Genomic DNA, 15,609 nt, shown 5'->3' on the forward strand with positions numbered 1-15,609 from the left:
GGGGGCTCTAGGCCTCTGTTGAATACCTTCCTCCATTTAAAAAAAATTAAAAATTATATTTTAGCATTGTATTAGTATAAAGACAAATTCTTTAAAATATATTAAAACACTTTCTTAAATCTTAATGTTAATTTTTTCCCTTTGAAACTGCACCCTAAACTATTATGGAACCTAGGCACTGTGCCTACTGGAAAAGACAGTTGTAGGAGTCCCCAATACGAATAATGATAAATTTCCCAAACCATCATGGACTCAAGAACAGGGATAAACAAAAAGCAACGTGGTACATCCTAAACAGAGCTTCAGGTACATTTAATAGAAGCATGCTTTCCAAACAAGATCTTAGGGACAATAGGCAGCATTTAGTTTTGGTGTTCGAAATACGCACATGGAATAAAAAAGTAAAATAAAATATGCACATGGATGGAGTTGGCCCTTAGGACACTAGCAGGGACCATGTCTTACTGTGAAACCCATATTATTGTCTCTAAAGCTTACTTTTTCCATGAACATTCTTGCAGGTGTTTTGTTGCCCATTTTAGTTACATTATCAACAAGGAAATGTTATTTCAGAAAATAAGCTTCATTTTGCCAATTTAAAAACTGTGAGAATTTCACCCAAAGTTCTCTAGAAAACACACCGGCCTTGGTGCTGGTGTAGCAAATAAATTACAAATGAAAACAAACAAGCTGGTTTCCTATCGAAGGTGTGTCTGCAGAGCCCTGTGACTCTGCGTGCCAAGGGCTCTATCTGGCACATTTCTGAACTTTGCAAAATTAACTGTGCCGAAGAGAACACCATCAAACGCGTCCGGCATTGAGTGTAAACATCTTCAAACCATGATTCTGCGCCATCAAGCGTTCTCCAGCTAATTTCATTTGGTGCATTACTCTGGAAGAAAATCCAGGCCAAGTGAAACTACGGAAATGGGAACAATGCATGGAGGAAAAAATCTCACCCCATTAAGGGATCCGTTTCTTCCCTGTACAAATAAGCCCACCACGCCTTGGAGGCAAGACTAGATGGCTCCAGGATATTATCAGAATACCCCCGCGGGCCCTCCAGGACGGAGGGAGCCCTGCACCACCGAGAAGGAAGGTGGCTTGAGCGGCAGGGCCCCAGCGCTGGGCGCATTTTAGGTAACTCAAAAAAGCTAAGCGATCGCCCCCCCCCCCCAACCGCCACCCCCGAGGAGGCGCAGAAGCTGGTTTTCATGGGTTTTTACAGGGAAGGCGAAAACACGGCCCCACACTTTCCAATCCTCTAGGTAATGTTGGGCAATGGGCACTGACAGCATTTGGGGGGCCACTCTCCTTCCCCGCAGGGCCGCCGCGCGCTCGGCCGGCCGGCCTTCCGTAAGGCTTTACACCGGCCCCGTCCGCTTCGCTCTCTCCTGCTCCTCCACGACCTTCCGAGATCGGCCTCCCTCCCGCCAGGACTCTCCGCGGAAGCGTCACCCTTGGCGCTCTGGCTCCGCGCGCCGCCGCACTCCTCCATCTCCCAGGGGCGGCCCCGCAGGCGAGCGCCGGACGCGCGCGGCCGGGCGCGGGAGAGTATAGGGGGGTTGTGGCGGCGGGGGCGCGCGGGCGGCTTCCGGCGGGGGCGCGCGGGGCGCGGGCGGCGGGGCGGGGCGGTTCTGGGGGCGGGGCCGGGACAGCAGCGCCCCCCGCCGAGCGGCGTGCAGGCACCGCCCCCGCGCGCCGCAGTCCCGGCTGAAGCGTCTTGGCCGTGGCCGTGGCCGTTAGCGTTGCCTCCAGCAGGCTCTGGCGGCGGCGGCGATTCCCCGGGCTCGCGGAAGGCAGCGGGCGGCCCCAAGCCCGTGGCCGCCTGGAGCAGCCCGGCGCTGGGGCAGGGGAGGCGAGGCGGCGGCGGCGGCGGCGGCGGCGGGTTGTGCCCGGCCCCCCTCCTCCTCGCCTCCAGTCCCCGGGCGACTGCGGACTCCGGGCAGCCCCCGGGCGGCGGCCGACGCGGCCGAGCGGACGGTGGGGGATGGCGAGATAGCGGCGCGGCAGCGGCCCGTGAGTGCCGGAGGCGGGTGGGCGCGGCGCGGGGCGTGGGGAGCGGGAGCCAGGGAGCCCGGAGCCCGGTCCCGTGGGCGCGTCGCCGCGAGCGCCTGTCGGCTCGGGCGGGGTGGAGGGCAGCGCTGCGGTCGGCTCTGGTCTGGGGGCGTCCGCGAGGAGGGACGGGGGGAGGGGGAGCGCTCCGGGTCGCACCGCTCTCCGCGCGCCCTTGGGCCACCTCGCGTCCCGGAGGGCGCCTACTCCGCGGTCGCGAACTTCTGCCCCACATAGGGCAGTAAGTTCTGAGACCATAGGCTACCTGGGGGATGGGAGGGAGCTTTAATATTTATTTAACTTTGGAGATGGAATCAACCGATTGATTTCGTGACCCCGTACTTCAGCTCTTCATGAAACCACTTCTTCCTCCCTTCTTCCCTTATTTATACTGTATTTGACCTACCTGTATTTTTGTGTGTTTATATCCGAAGGCACTAGACTCAAAAAACGCAGAGTTAAAGCGTTAGTGATCAAAGTTGGGTTTCATGAAAGATGCGGCTTCTGATAACATTGTCTGAAAGTGGGGAGCTGGAATCTTGAATCCTTACCCCGACAGAAAACTGCATTTCTAGTGGTTGTGCATTTACGTCTGGGCTTGAATAATGTGATTCTGGTCCCCATCTTCCGCTACCGAAGTATATATATAAGGTCTTTTATTCTTAGTTGGGTATCTTAGTGTGCCTTTTTGTGGAGGGTGTTTAATGCAGGCAAATATTGATACAACGTGTACGATTATAGAGTAGCATTTGTATAGAAATTAATTTTTTGCATTTCTTTTTATGTGTTCTTTTAACAAATTTTTCAGCAGAAGGGTTTCAGTTTAAGGTTTGTCTTCTGACATGTTCATTTTCAGTTTCAGATTTGTCTTTCATTTAAAAGTTTTGCTTGGAGTAAAATTAATGTTGATATAGTACTATCGTTTAGTCAGGGGTCCACAAATGAATCCTAACTTGAGTTTTAAGCAAATTTCCATCCCTTACAAATGAAAAATTAAAGCGTTTGTACAGTGCAAATGATGCTTGCCCCTCCCCTTAAAATTATTATTTTGCCACAGATGTGAAATCCTCTTTCACTAATATCAGAGGGTTCCTTGTCTAAGCCTGGCAGAAGAGGGGAATAAGTAGTATAGTGTTTTCAGAAACTCCAGACTCTACTCTTGTTTTTTACATTGACTTTTTATTTTATCATTAGGTGGAAACTGTGTTAATTTGGAGGCTTCATTAGGTAGTAACAAGCTCAATTTAAATACGAGGTATGCTTTCAAGGTGAACTTAGCAGCTCTTTCCCTTCCAAGAATTGAATTGAGGCTTATTTGCTTTGTAATAGGTGAGATCACAAGCTAGCCTCTCTAATTAGTGGAGACTTGGATTCTCTTCTGGGAATTAACGAGCAGGAACTCTTGCTGTCAAGTGAAACTTCTGTGATTTTTGAAAGCCTCTACTTTTGATGATCATTCCTGAATAATACGTTGGCAATAGTATAAATTATTCTGATACTAAAATTTATTGGATTAATTTGTGCGATGGGCACTCTGTGCCCACTGTAGGAGATTGAATAGACATAAAAAGATCTGGAGCACAAACTATGTATCTCTCTCCCCTCTCTGAAACATAGCACCCTGTTCTCCCCAGGAACCAGGGTTACTAGTTCCTTGTGTATATCTTTCCAGATATAGCTTATGCTAGTATAAACATTTTGTATGTGTTCTTTTTATTTGTCTTTCCACAAACGAGGACACATTGTATAAGCTGTTCTGCACCAGCTCCAAGCCCTTCCCTTAGAGTACTAAATCTTGGCAGTCCCTCTATCAGTACTTAAGAGCTGTCTAATTCTGTAAGAGCTGCTGAGAGTACTCCAGTAAGGGTTGAACCATTATTTATTTAATCTCCATTTTATTGAGATATGTGTAGATTGTTTCTAATACCTTGTTGTAAAATTTTTGTAAAACAATCGTTTTTAAGGTTTTTAAGTGGATTTTAATTATTCCCAAAGGCCCAGAGGAGCAGTAATTGACTTCTTTGCCTCACATTCCAGGAAACAAATGCCCTTACTCTCCAGTATACACGTCTTGCTTTTGTATAATTTCATAGTGATCCATTAGGATCTTTGGTGTCTTTGTGGGCAAGCCTGATCCATGATGGCCAGGAACTAAAGTCTTACACCTTGACTTAACACCCTGCCTCTTTGTTCTGAGGGGGAAAAAAAAAAAAAAACCACCAAAACCATACATAAACTCTAAAGAAGAATCTGTAAGAAAAATTTAAAAGAGGGTAAATATTTCCAAACCTGGAGAAAAGACTGTGCCTTTGATTAAATTGAAGATGAAGGCAGTTTTGGTTCCATAGGGCTTATTTACCATTAGGCACTAAAATGCCTGCCTTCTGTAGATTATCACTAATATTTCCTATTTAATGTTGTTGACTTAATAAAATAAGTTGTACTGCTGATCCTAGAGATTGTGCCTAATACATCATAAAAGTTGAGCATTAGCCAGTGTTGACCTGTAAATGTTCATTATATTATTTTTTAGTGTTTTAAGACTCCTGTAAGCTCTAGCTTTTTCCAACTGATCAACTCTTCTAGCATTTAAGGTGTTTTCCCTTTATTATGTGGCACCTACCATTGTAGTACAAAACTGTTAATATTGCCTAAATATTAAATAAGTATATAGGAGCATCTGTTACATTGCAGACAGCTTGATGGGGACTGCAGATATCGTGGTGCACAGGGTAGACAGACTCGCTGTAAATGAGTTCACATCTTACTGGGGGAGATGAAGAAAAAGCAGAGAAGCAATAAGGGCGGTAATACCAAATAGTGCTATGTACTGGGAGAGTAGTAAGAGTTGCTCTAGTGAAGAGGGGCAGAATGGGGGCCGTTATTTTAGATTGAGCCGCCCTGGAACACTCTAGCTCTTAGGTGGAGAGATTTGAACAGAGTTGAATGAGGGAAGACATCTGTGTTTAGAGGTCTGAAGGAAGAGTGGCTCAGGCAGAAGGAACAGTAAGTGCAAAGGCCCTGCAGGGGGCGGTCTGAGCCCCTCTCTTGGGAGGTACTGGGGCTGTCTCTGTGGCTGGGGTTTATGATGGAAAGGGAATGGGGGCAGGCCGGAGCCAGCAGGCACTGCATTTGGTGCACTGGGTGTTCACGTGTGTGTGAAGGAATGTTTGCTGACATGGAATGGGCCCTGGATGGTGGTGGTCCTCCACCTGCCGGAAGCTCCAGGAGAATGGGCGGGGTTTGATTGCTCCCCATTCTTCCTCACCACCAGGAATAGCTTAGGTTTGGTCAAACTGCTTAGATTCAGGAGTTTCATTTGAGCTTTCCATTTTGGCTCTCAAAGTTAGGTTTTTGTTTTTGTTTTTGTTTTTTTTAAACACTGGTTGCATTTGACTGCTTTTCCATGAAATTAAAGCATGAAGCCTTAAAAACCTACCTAATTTTCCAGGACATTATAGTGATTTCTGAGTGATGTAGTCAGAAGTTTCATCTTGATTTCAGTAGATTTTCTAGCTGCTTTAGTATAAAATTTTCAAAGATGCCCCCCCTTTTTTGTATACTGAATACATTAATTCCTTTGGGCAGATGTCAGGCTAATGAGCAAATAACATATATGTACTCTATGCAGGTACTTTATTCTCACAGGAAGAATGTGTTCATGTTCTATTTTAGGGACTATCAGGAACCGTGGTATTTCCTCTTCCCAACTTCTAATCTGTTTGTCATTCTAAATACATATTCCTTTATATTAATTGAAAGCGTGGGAAATGAGTTTTGAGCCAAATAATTGTTATACATGTCTAATAAGAATCTGTTATCTTTCTCTTGACCGTGACTTTTTGGCTTCTGTCTGCCATTAGGAGTTTTGTCATCTTGTGGAATGAGGGTTCTGAGTTGTTTAATTTGCTGTTCTGATTGGTTGATGCCAGAACCAATAAGTTGTGTCTAGGTTTATCTTTCCAGTTTTTTCTCATAAGCTCTGCGCAAACACTATGTAAAGGATGGCTTCCACAACTCCTCTAAGGCTTAAGGAGAGTCAGCTTTGTCCTTTGTCACTGTCCCTGCAGTAAAAGCTCTTCATGTAGCCGAAGCATGTACACATCTGTTTTATATGTAACTGGTTGTGGTGACTTAGTGGCTTAGATGGTTGAGTTAAAGTACTTCTACTACTTTCCTTCTGTTTCCTCTGTATACGATAGAGATGCAGGAATTCAGATTTGTCTTACATTATCTAACATTACAGCACATAAACCCTCTCACCAGTCGTTGCTGCTCATGTCCCTCACTTGAGCAGAGGTGTTTATCAGATACTGTTTTATGTTGAAAGTTGAGAAAAAATCTATGGTGGGTGTATTTTTCATGGAATTTTGCATTGAGGTGAGAAAAATCTTGGCTTTTACAACCGTTCTCCTGGTTTCTAGGCCAGGTGCAGAAGAATCTTGGAATCATCCTCTGTGCCTGTCATTGAGATTCTCTCTGGATTATTAAGTGGCAGTATCTGGACAAACCACAAGGAGGCGATATCACTTCCTGAAAGTGTGCCTGTGGCACTTCCCTAAAGGGGGGATTTGGAGGCTGAGGCCCCTTGATGTGCATTTCCTCTGACTGCTGTGCGAAGCAGCCCGCAGGGAGACTCTGGATCTGAGGACACTTTGAAATGGTGGTGGCAGGAACATCTGGTGGAAAATAACAAGTGGTGGCAGAAGAAGTGCTTCCCATTTCTAATATTAGAAATGCTAATGGGGCTATGAGCTGTAGACGTTCTGCAGACAGAATGCTGTGTGTCCACTGAGTTGAGGGTGGGTGTAAACTGCAAAGGAATGAGGGTCCACCAGTGCTGCAGCCCGTGAGGGCACCAGGGTGCCTCCCGAAAGCGGTGCCAGCCATCCCTGGCCGCAAGCTAGGAGGCTTCTGCGGTACCAGTGAGGTCCTGTTTCACATCTCATTCTCTCAGTATTTATAGTGCCCTACAGAAGGGAAGGAGGCAGGGGCGTTTCAGAAACCTCTTCAAAGAAACCATTAAAGTTGGGAGCTTATATCTTCATCTAATTGGAACCCGTCCTGTGTTGATTTTTTGAAGACACCTGGGTCCACCAGAGTTTTACTGTTTACTGTAGATGTAAAATTATCTTTTTTGGAAATCTATGTTCAGATTTTGTGGTCCTATATAGAGCTTAAAATGCAGAGCTCTTGTCAGTAATAAGAACTTAAACATTCAAACAAAACCGAACAAAGTCTGGAATTTGAGAGCCAGAAGTCGTGGGTCATCTGGTCAACGTCTTAGTTCACTGATGAAGATCCAGAGAGGTTACAGTTTGCCCAAGAATCCAGTGGTTCCAGACTGGCACTGTAACCATGATTTGCTGATTCTTCCCTGAACACCCCCCTTCCCCCTGCCGGAATAGCCGCTCATTGAATGCAGGGACTTTGTGGGCTCCATCACTGTGTCCTCAATAGAGAACATTGTCCAGCCCTTAGTAGGCATTAGGATATTTGTTGATAAATGAATATCTACAGGATTTTAACAACTTCAGATTGCCATATTGACTATAAGATAGTACAGTATTTATAAAGTTTGAAAGAATGTACAATTTCATGAGTTTCTGTTTAAAAAATATGGCATATTGCTATTAAACCCTTCAGTATTAAGCCTATTATTAGCCAGATAGGCAAGTGAAGATGTGGGGTTTTACTTAGGAGCGTGGTACCTTACTGAGCCTGATTTCACTAAATTTTCAAATTGTCATTTCGTAAGCTCAGTCGGCTGGGATTTGATGTCATTAATGTCTTATATTTCCTACTTGAAAACATACGTATTTTAAAATACAGCATTTGTTGTCTGAATTGTTTGCCGTTTTTCCAGATATGTTTTACTAATAGTTTCACTATTTTTAAAACTTGAGGCTATATAGGGATTTGATTGTTTAAAAACCAGTCTAGCCAACTGGTGGGTTTGGGGAATTGTCACTTTCAAATGCTGCTGGTGGGTGTTTCAATTGTCATAACTTTCCAGGAGGGCAATTTTGTATTACTCATGGAAAGCCTCAAAAATGTGCAGTGTCCCTTAGTCAGGCATTTCCATCACGAGCAATTTAAACTAAGGAAAAAGAAATAAGTATGCGTACAGAGACCAATCTGTAGCAGTGGTTCTTACCTACACAGTGTTTACAGATACTGTATTCACATCGGTAGCTTTCTCCCCAGCAGTGACTCTTGGTGGGAAGTCTGCTTGGTGGAGTGTCTCAAAATTGGGAAGGAGGTGCTCTCTGAAGTTTGGGAAAAACACATCTCCAGATTCTGGTGACTTCCCCACAAAGTACACAGCGAAAAACCGCTCTAATTTGCAAAAATGGTTTTCATAGTTTTGTTTATGATAGTTGTAAATTAGAAACAGTTTAAGTGCTCAATAATAGGGAGATTAGCTACAGATACTGTGGTATGTACATGTAACAGAGAACCCTTTATTAACAGTGAGGTAGGGGAGTAATTTACTGATGTGAAAGAAAATCAGAATTTGCAAACTGAAAAAGCAGATTGCAAAATGGCATGTGTAAATTGACCTAAGTTTTTTGGCTATTTGTTTTGGAGGGTAAATACGAGAGAATTGCGTGTGTGTGTGTGTCTGTCTGTGTATACAATTTGGTAAAATGCCAGGAAAATTATATACCAAATGTTAGATGAGATTATCTTTGTGTGTTGAAATTGCAGGTGACTATTATATTTTTATTACAGTATTCCTGATTTCCTTTATCTAGAGCATGTTACATAGTTAAGAGAATGGGATTAGATGCTGTTTCCCATTTATGGGTTATGTGAACTTGAGTAAGTTGTGTCTTGTGTCTCTGTGCTTGTCTGTAAAATGGGAACAATGCTATCCAGCTCAGGTATGTGCAGGTTGTGTTCGATAAATGTTATCTTGACTTCACTGATCTGATATGATTAAGGCCAATATTATGTTCCTATTAATACAGAATTTCTAAGCAGAACAACTTGTTTTACAGGTTCTTTCAGACTCTTGTGAAAAGCATTTTGGGACATTCTGACAAAATATTTCATTGCTTTTGGTCACTGGGAAATAATTTTGCTGAATTTTTATTTACTTTAAAACCGAAATTCTTTCCATTGCCAAGAAATCTTATTTTGAATTGAAAGCTTTTTTTCCCCCCTCCCCCTTCTGTTTCTGTCTTTAGTAGTCTTGTATGGTAAGTTCTTGAAGGTCAAGATCAGATCTTTCCTTTTGTAGAGTTAGAATGAAATGTGATTGACTCATTCAGTAACTGTTAGGGGCCTTTTTTTTTTTTTTCCAACCCCCCAGGCAGTGCGTAGGCTCAGCTACAGAGCAGAGGCCAGGACAGGTATTTCCCTTCATTCGCAGGACATGGAAAGTGTACAGTATGGTGGCAGGGCCCGGCCAGGAGGTGCACTCACACACACTCAGTAAATGGTATTGCCACAACTGACAGGCAGGCCTATTTTCTCTCCTGCAGTTCTGAAAGAAACTTTGTTGTGATGTTTCTTTTCAGTGAACACAAACATTGCCTCCTGCTTACTCTACAAATGACATGAGGAGCAGAGAAGGTTATTTCCTTCACTGAGGATTTACTGATGATTTACATTATACACATGTGAGAAGATCCTAGGCTGATAGTCTTAAAATTGGGACCGTGTTTCTTCTGTGAAGGACATGCCTTTTTGATGTTATCTTTTATAAAATTATTGAGATGGGTTCCTACTAATAAATTCAGGATGAATGGAATTCATGGGCATCCCATTTGAGAAATTCTAGCCTGTGATCTTACTGAGGATGAGGGCAATAAAACATGCAGCTTAAAATACACCAAATGGCATTAATTTTGGAATTTCCTAATGCGAGGACAGTTCTGAAGTTGGCAGCAGTTGACAAATTCTGACCTAAAGTAGCCGCAGCAGTCACGAAGGAAGCCTCAGAACTTTCATGACAAGCGGTGACCTTGCATTTCATGTTTTCCCTCATCTGGCCCTAATAAAAGAAGATGGTTTCACCAGTCTTTTTTCCTCGTGCCTCTAAAATGCATGGAAGGTTAAGTCATGTCACAGGTCAGAGGCACCAGCAGAACCAACATTTTATTTGTCACTTATCTCATGTTTTTTCTGCCTGCTCTCTTGCTTTCTTTCCATGGTCCACCTTACTCCCTCCATCCCGCCCCCACTGGAACCAGCAGTAGCTTTCCTTTTTTTTTGGTTGAGGGGCGATCGCTTTCCAGAAAGAAGCGCTCTTTCTCTCTCTCAGTGGGACGGACTGGGTATGTATTGGCAAGAAGAGAGCAGCCAGGCTGTGTTGACATGCAGACAGGAGGCTGTTGGGTAGACATTGCATTTAGCCCGCTTGCCTTTTCTCAAATGCCAGCTTTGATAAAAGTACAGATGTCTCTGTTTGGGAACTTTTCAGTTCACTGCTGCATAGTCAGGGCTGTGGTTGCTCTTCTCAGATATTCCAAGGGCTGTATTGCTGGGATCAGAAGCGCAAATGCTTACAGGTGCAGTGAAGGTCAGGTGCCTGGCTGAGTGGGTCTGATCTGCCTGCTGTCTTTGTGCTTTTGGGAGAGACAATAAGAAATATCTTTTACTATGAGGTGGGCAACAGTGACAATCTAGATGGTAAATGGCAACTGAAATTTGTCTCCGTTCTGGAGACCAATAATAAAAGACACTGGGGGACGTTGGATGTGGGGCAGCGCGAGCTTAGTTTGGAAGGGTGTGTTGCTTTTTGTTAAATGGGCAAGGACAGATTCTGGGCAGAGCACACATCATGTGCGGTGACACACAGGACAGCCCAGTCTGGCATATTTGGTGGGACCCAAGCACAGGGGCAATGTGGGCAGAGGTGGGAGTGGGAGGTTAGGTGGCATGAAGCAGTGGAGAGCCTTGTGTCTCAGCTAAAGTTGGCCCCTTTTCCAGTGGGTCAGGAGAGTGATGGAAAATTTCAGGCACATGAGACCAGCATTTCAGAAAGATGACTCCTGGTTGTGCCGTGGAAGGCTTGGGAATCCAGAGCCAGTGAGGAGCCCTGCAGTCGCCTAGGCTGAGGGGAAGAGGTCCCCAGCAGGCCCAGTCCCTCAAGTCTGTCTGGATTTTCCTTCTTAACACCAGCAGCACACACAGTGGGAAGACAGCAAGCTCCTCTCATACCCAGTCTGCCCTGCCCTTTCTTGAAGCTTCTGATTAGACTCAGCAGAAGCATTCCCATGTCCTCAGAGCTCCCGAACACAGATCTGCTGGTGCCCTACCCTTAGGTTGCTAAGTGTTCAAGAGGTCCCTGAGCGCGGGTGGTATTATAAAATAGGGAGCAGTTGAAGTCTGGAAGATGTTGGCCACAGGGTACAAACTTTGAGTTACAAGATGCGGGAGTTCTGGGAGTCTCATGGACAGCATGGTGCCTGTAGTTAAGTTCGTAATGTATGCTTGAAAATTGCTATGGGACCAGATCTTAAGTGCGTTTACCCCTTCCACACACAAAAAGGTAACTGTGAGGTGGTAGACATGTCTGTTAACCTGATCGTGTTGTCATTTCATTGTGTATATCATCACATGAGCAGGTTGTACACGTGAGATGTATCCTGTTCGGTCACTTGTCCCTCAGTGAGGCTGAGAAGACAGCTGGGAGCAGGCACACCCACGGAGAGATGGGATAAGACCATGTGGAGTGAGATTTATGTTGAAGCAAGAACTTTAAACGATTTGGGCAGTAGGAAAGACAATAACCGCTTAGGTTTGGAATGAAGAACACCTTCCTGTTGGATTACCTACTGGCTGATTTTTCAGACTGGAAGTGAATCCTCCCAATTTGCTGCCACTGGAGGACAGGGTATTAGGCATTGTGGTAAAATGACACACAAGAGCTGTCCTTGTCCCTGTTTCAGCAGTTACATGCCATTGTTGGTCCATTCTACTTGATCCATCGTCTGTTTTTCCCATGTGTTACTGCTAAATCATGTCTCTCCCGGCCTGTGTTTCACGTTCTGCACGGGATGCCGTCGTCAGCCTTTGTATCATTTGATTTCGGACCCTGAAATGAGCACTGCTAAATTATCTTTTGGACTAGTTGACTGAATTAGTTTATTAGGATCCTCATTTTTAAATGCAACATATTTGCTGTTTTGCCCATTTTTTTATCCTTAGATTTGATTAATGTGATTCCTGTGTCAGCATCCAGTTCATTATTGAAAAGGTCAAGAAAAGCAGAACTGTCATGTCTGTTAATCTTTGTTCAGCATCCAATAATTAGCCCCCCTCCAGTAAGGTTGAGCATGTGGTAGTGAAAAAAACCCTTTACTCTTTTGTCTACAACCTGTATCTCTTGCTCATAAGGACCCTTCAGGCATTTAGAAGAGATACTCTTCAAATACCTCCTGTTTCTGGTGCCTGCTTTCCCAGGTGGGCATCCTCATCAGGTGAGGGGGTGCGGTGGGGCTGAAGTACTTTGGCCTAGGGTCCCTTTTCTGACATGTTCTGTATTTCTTACCTGGGATCAGCGTCAAGCGCACGTGGCTCTCGTCTGTAGAATCTGCTTTCTTGATAGTACGGCCCACAGAACATCCCTTTCCCAAACAGTCTGGCCAGAAATCAATTCTGTTGCATTTTTCATTCTCTGTTCCACTCTGTTAGAAGTTTCAAGTGAGTATAAGATGAAGTCCTGGGCTTGTAAAAGCTTTGACGATGCTGCTGATGGTGGTCAAAAGCTAAAGTTTCTCTTTTCATTCTTTTTTTCCTTTTTTTTTTTTTTTTTCTTTTGAGAAGCATTTGCATTCTAAGGTGATGTTTAGCACTTGGAGATCTGGAATGAAATAATACCCTGAAGAACAGAAAAGGACCATTTGAATTCTTTGGGAAAGGAGAGCTTTGAGAGTCCAGCCCCAAAGAATGTTAAGAAAACATTCAGGCGCATTTTCGTCAATATCTGTACACTGAAATACAAATCTTGAAACAGTTTATATTTTAAGATTATTTCAACAGCAAGTCAAGAATTTTTTAATGCCAATACATTTTGAAAACAGGTTGTTAACTGGTGCCCTACGAACTGTACTTGGCCTACAGATGTGTTTTCTTTGGCCCACATAGTGTTTCATAAAGAAGTACTTGCCAGCATTTAAAAATAAGGCGATTTCACATTACAAAACCAAACCAAACCAAACCTGCATCCCTGTCCCTTTTTGAAACCCTTGAAGGTCTCAACTGCACTGGACCCATGTTCCCTGTGGCCGGCCTCACTCACTGCATCGCGCTGGTCCTCCAAGTAGGTTTGAGTTTGCACTTGTCTGCTGAGTTAAAGAGCTAACCAGGTAGGAGCGTACTTCAGAGTTGGGAGGAGAATAGGAAGGTGGTAGCCATTTGCTCTTTTGTTCCCTGAACGTAGGCTGTTTGACCTTGGACATGATGTGATGACTGGCAGTGCTTGGGAGAGCAGGTGGAATTCGCCCCCCAGGAGCAGTGGTCAGCTGGGCAGCGTGGAGGAGAGCAGCGTCCCTCCTGGCATTCCAGATCTGCTAGTTCAAGGTGACAAGGTGTCCCAAGACTAAAACAGCTCTGCATTTCTTAGCATATGGAAAATAGGGAAGGTAGGCCCTGGATCATCATTGTGTGATTTGAGAGGTGAGGAGAGTCATTTAAGGTCGCATACCTGCCACCTGGGCCGTGGTGGACTAGGGACTGAAGCCCAGGACTTGCGACTCCGGTTCAGTGAGTTTTCCACACCACGTTTTTCATTTTTGTGTCACAGTGCAGAGGTGAAGTTGGTAATCAGGCCTGGATTCAGATGCAAGTTCTGCCCCTGAATAGCTGTGTGACCTCAGGCAAGTGTCAAAAACCTCTTTGTGCCTCATTTTCCTTGTTAAAAAGAAGGGGAGAATAATGATACTGACCTCATCGGATGGTTATGGGGCTTCAATCTGATAATTGCATTTAAATAACTTAAAATAGTGACTATAGTAAATAGTGCATTAACAGTACATGGTGTCTGAAAAATAATATTTGTAAAGTTCTGTATTATCACAGAGGACTTCGCTAAAATCAGCATTTCAACCACACAAAACTATTACATAGTATGCGTTTCCCTTTTAGAGTTTAGAAAGGACTTTAAAGATCATTTAACTCTATGTTAGTTTTTTTTTTTAAAGCCTCCAACAATTTGACCCAATTTTATTTTTTTATTCATAAAGTTTTCTGTAGCTGACAGGTGTATTCAAAAGCCTACCGTTCAACTTTCTCTTCAGAATGTTAAAGAAACAATTGGATGTCACCAAAGTATTTTCAGTCCTCCCCAAAGACACTGTGTGGATGGATTTGTTCAATTCACTAAATAGATCTGGAATATATAGTGCATATAAAAAATCCTTTAGATGCAAGAGAGTTGTAAAGATAAGTTCTGCTCTTCAGCAGCTCATAATTAATGGGAAGAGAGGGTGGGAGGAAAGGAGAGAGTAGTGTCCATAGTACCTGGTGTGGGGTGAGAAATGCTTGAACTCAAAACCGAGCGAAGGGCAGCGGGAACACGACGAGAATGCCAGGATCTGGGCAGAATGGTCTGCGAGAGGCAGGAGGCAAAGATGCCCCAAGAACAGCTGAAGGGGAGGATCAGACTGTGGGGCCGAAGTTTGACTTTGACTTCGGACCTGTAGTCGGAGCTGCTGGTTGGAGCTTGAAGGGACAGTGAGGGTCAGAGACGGAGAAGCTAATCAAAGTCAGGAGAGTCACTGTGGAAGCTGGAGGCCACGGGGTGGGTTAAGCCAGCACTCAGGTTCTTGGGCCAAGATGCTGCTGAGGGCCTGCCAGAGCCAGGGGATGTGGAGAGAGGCGTGAGGGACAGGGAGTGAGACAGGTCGCCTTTAGGAGGGAGAGCTGGCCAGTCAGTGGAAGGGCTGGGGAAGGAGGAGGAGTTAGGGTTACTCTCGCTGGGGTGACCCAGGAGAAGACTCGGGCCCTGAAGCAGGACTGAAGAGAGCAGGTCGGGAAGGGAAGGTGAGTGTAATTTGATACCTGTGGAGATTTTGAGGGATCCAAGAGTTATCTAAGTGGATATGTAGCATCAAAAGATTCTGTCACTCCTGCAGGACCTCCTTTGAATTGGGGGTGTATAGACAAGCAAACAGTTGCCTAGTGGGCACGGGGTTAATCTGTAAATGGGAAGAGGCCAGTCCTGGAAGTACAGATGCGGAGATCATGGGTTGTGAACGATGTAAGCCGCAGAATAGGTAATGCAGTTCAGTGAAGAGCGAGCGGTGGGCTAATAAGGGAGTCCCCCCAGGAAGCCGAGGAGAAGCGTTCTCTTCAGGGCATCTCTAGTCCGCGGGGGAAGGAACGGATCATTTAATGGATGGTGTTAGGCTAAGTGTGACCTTTGGGGGCTGGGGGGAGCCTGGGTTCCCGACTCTCGTCCTACATCCAAATTAATTTCATATGGATTAAATTTTCACATGTAAAAAGGCTTAAATAGACTGGGAAACTGTATAGGTGACCATTTATACGGCTTTGGCATGAGAAGAGTTCATGGTCAGAAACCATAAAGGATGAAATTGG

The 15,609-nt window shown here is 44.8% G+C and overlaps 1 protein-coding gene across 2 annotated transcripts in view; it reads left to right on the forward strand.

Moving 5' to 3' along the window:
• The first annotated feature begins 721 nt into the window (after positions 1 to 721).
• LIFR (LIF receptor subunit alpha) overlaps positions 722 to 15,609 on the forward strand; it is a 76,906-nt gene continuing 62,018 nt past the window's right edge. Inside the window, exon 1 of one of the 2 annotated variants that reach the window (XM_082723417.1) lies at positions 722 to 1,140. The gene's annotated coding sequence lies outside the window, so the exon portion shown is untranslated. Of the gene's footprint in view, positions 1,141 to 1,688; positions 2,020 to 15,609 lie in introns of those variants that run through there. The other variant, XM_082723416.1, reaches the window with a different exon arrangement.

This window comes from Mustela nivalis, assembly GCF_964662115.1.
Source record: "Mustela nivalis genome assembly, chromosome: 3".
Classification (NCBI taxonomy): Eukaryota; Metazoa; Chordata; class Mammalia; order Carnivora; family Mustelidae; genus Mustela; species Mustela nivalis.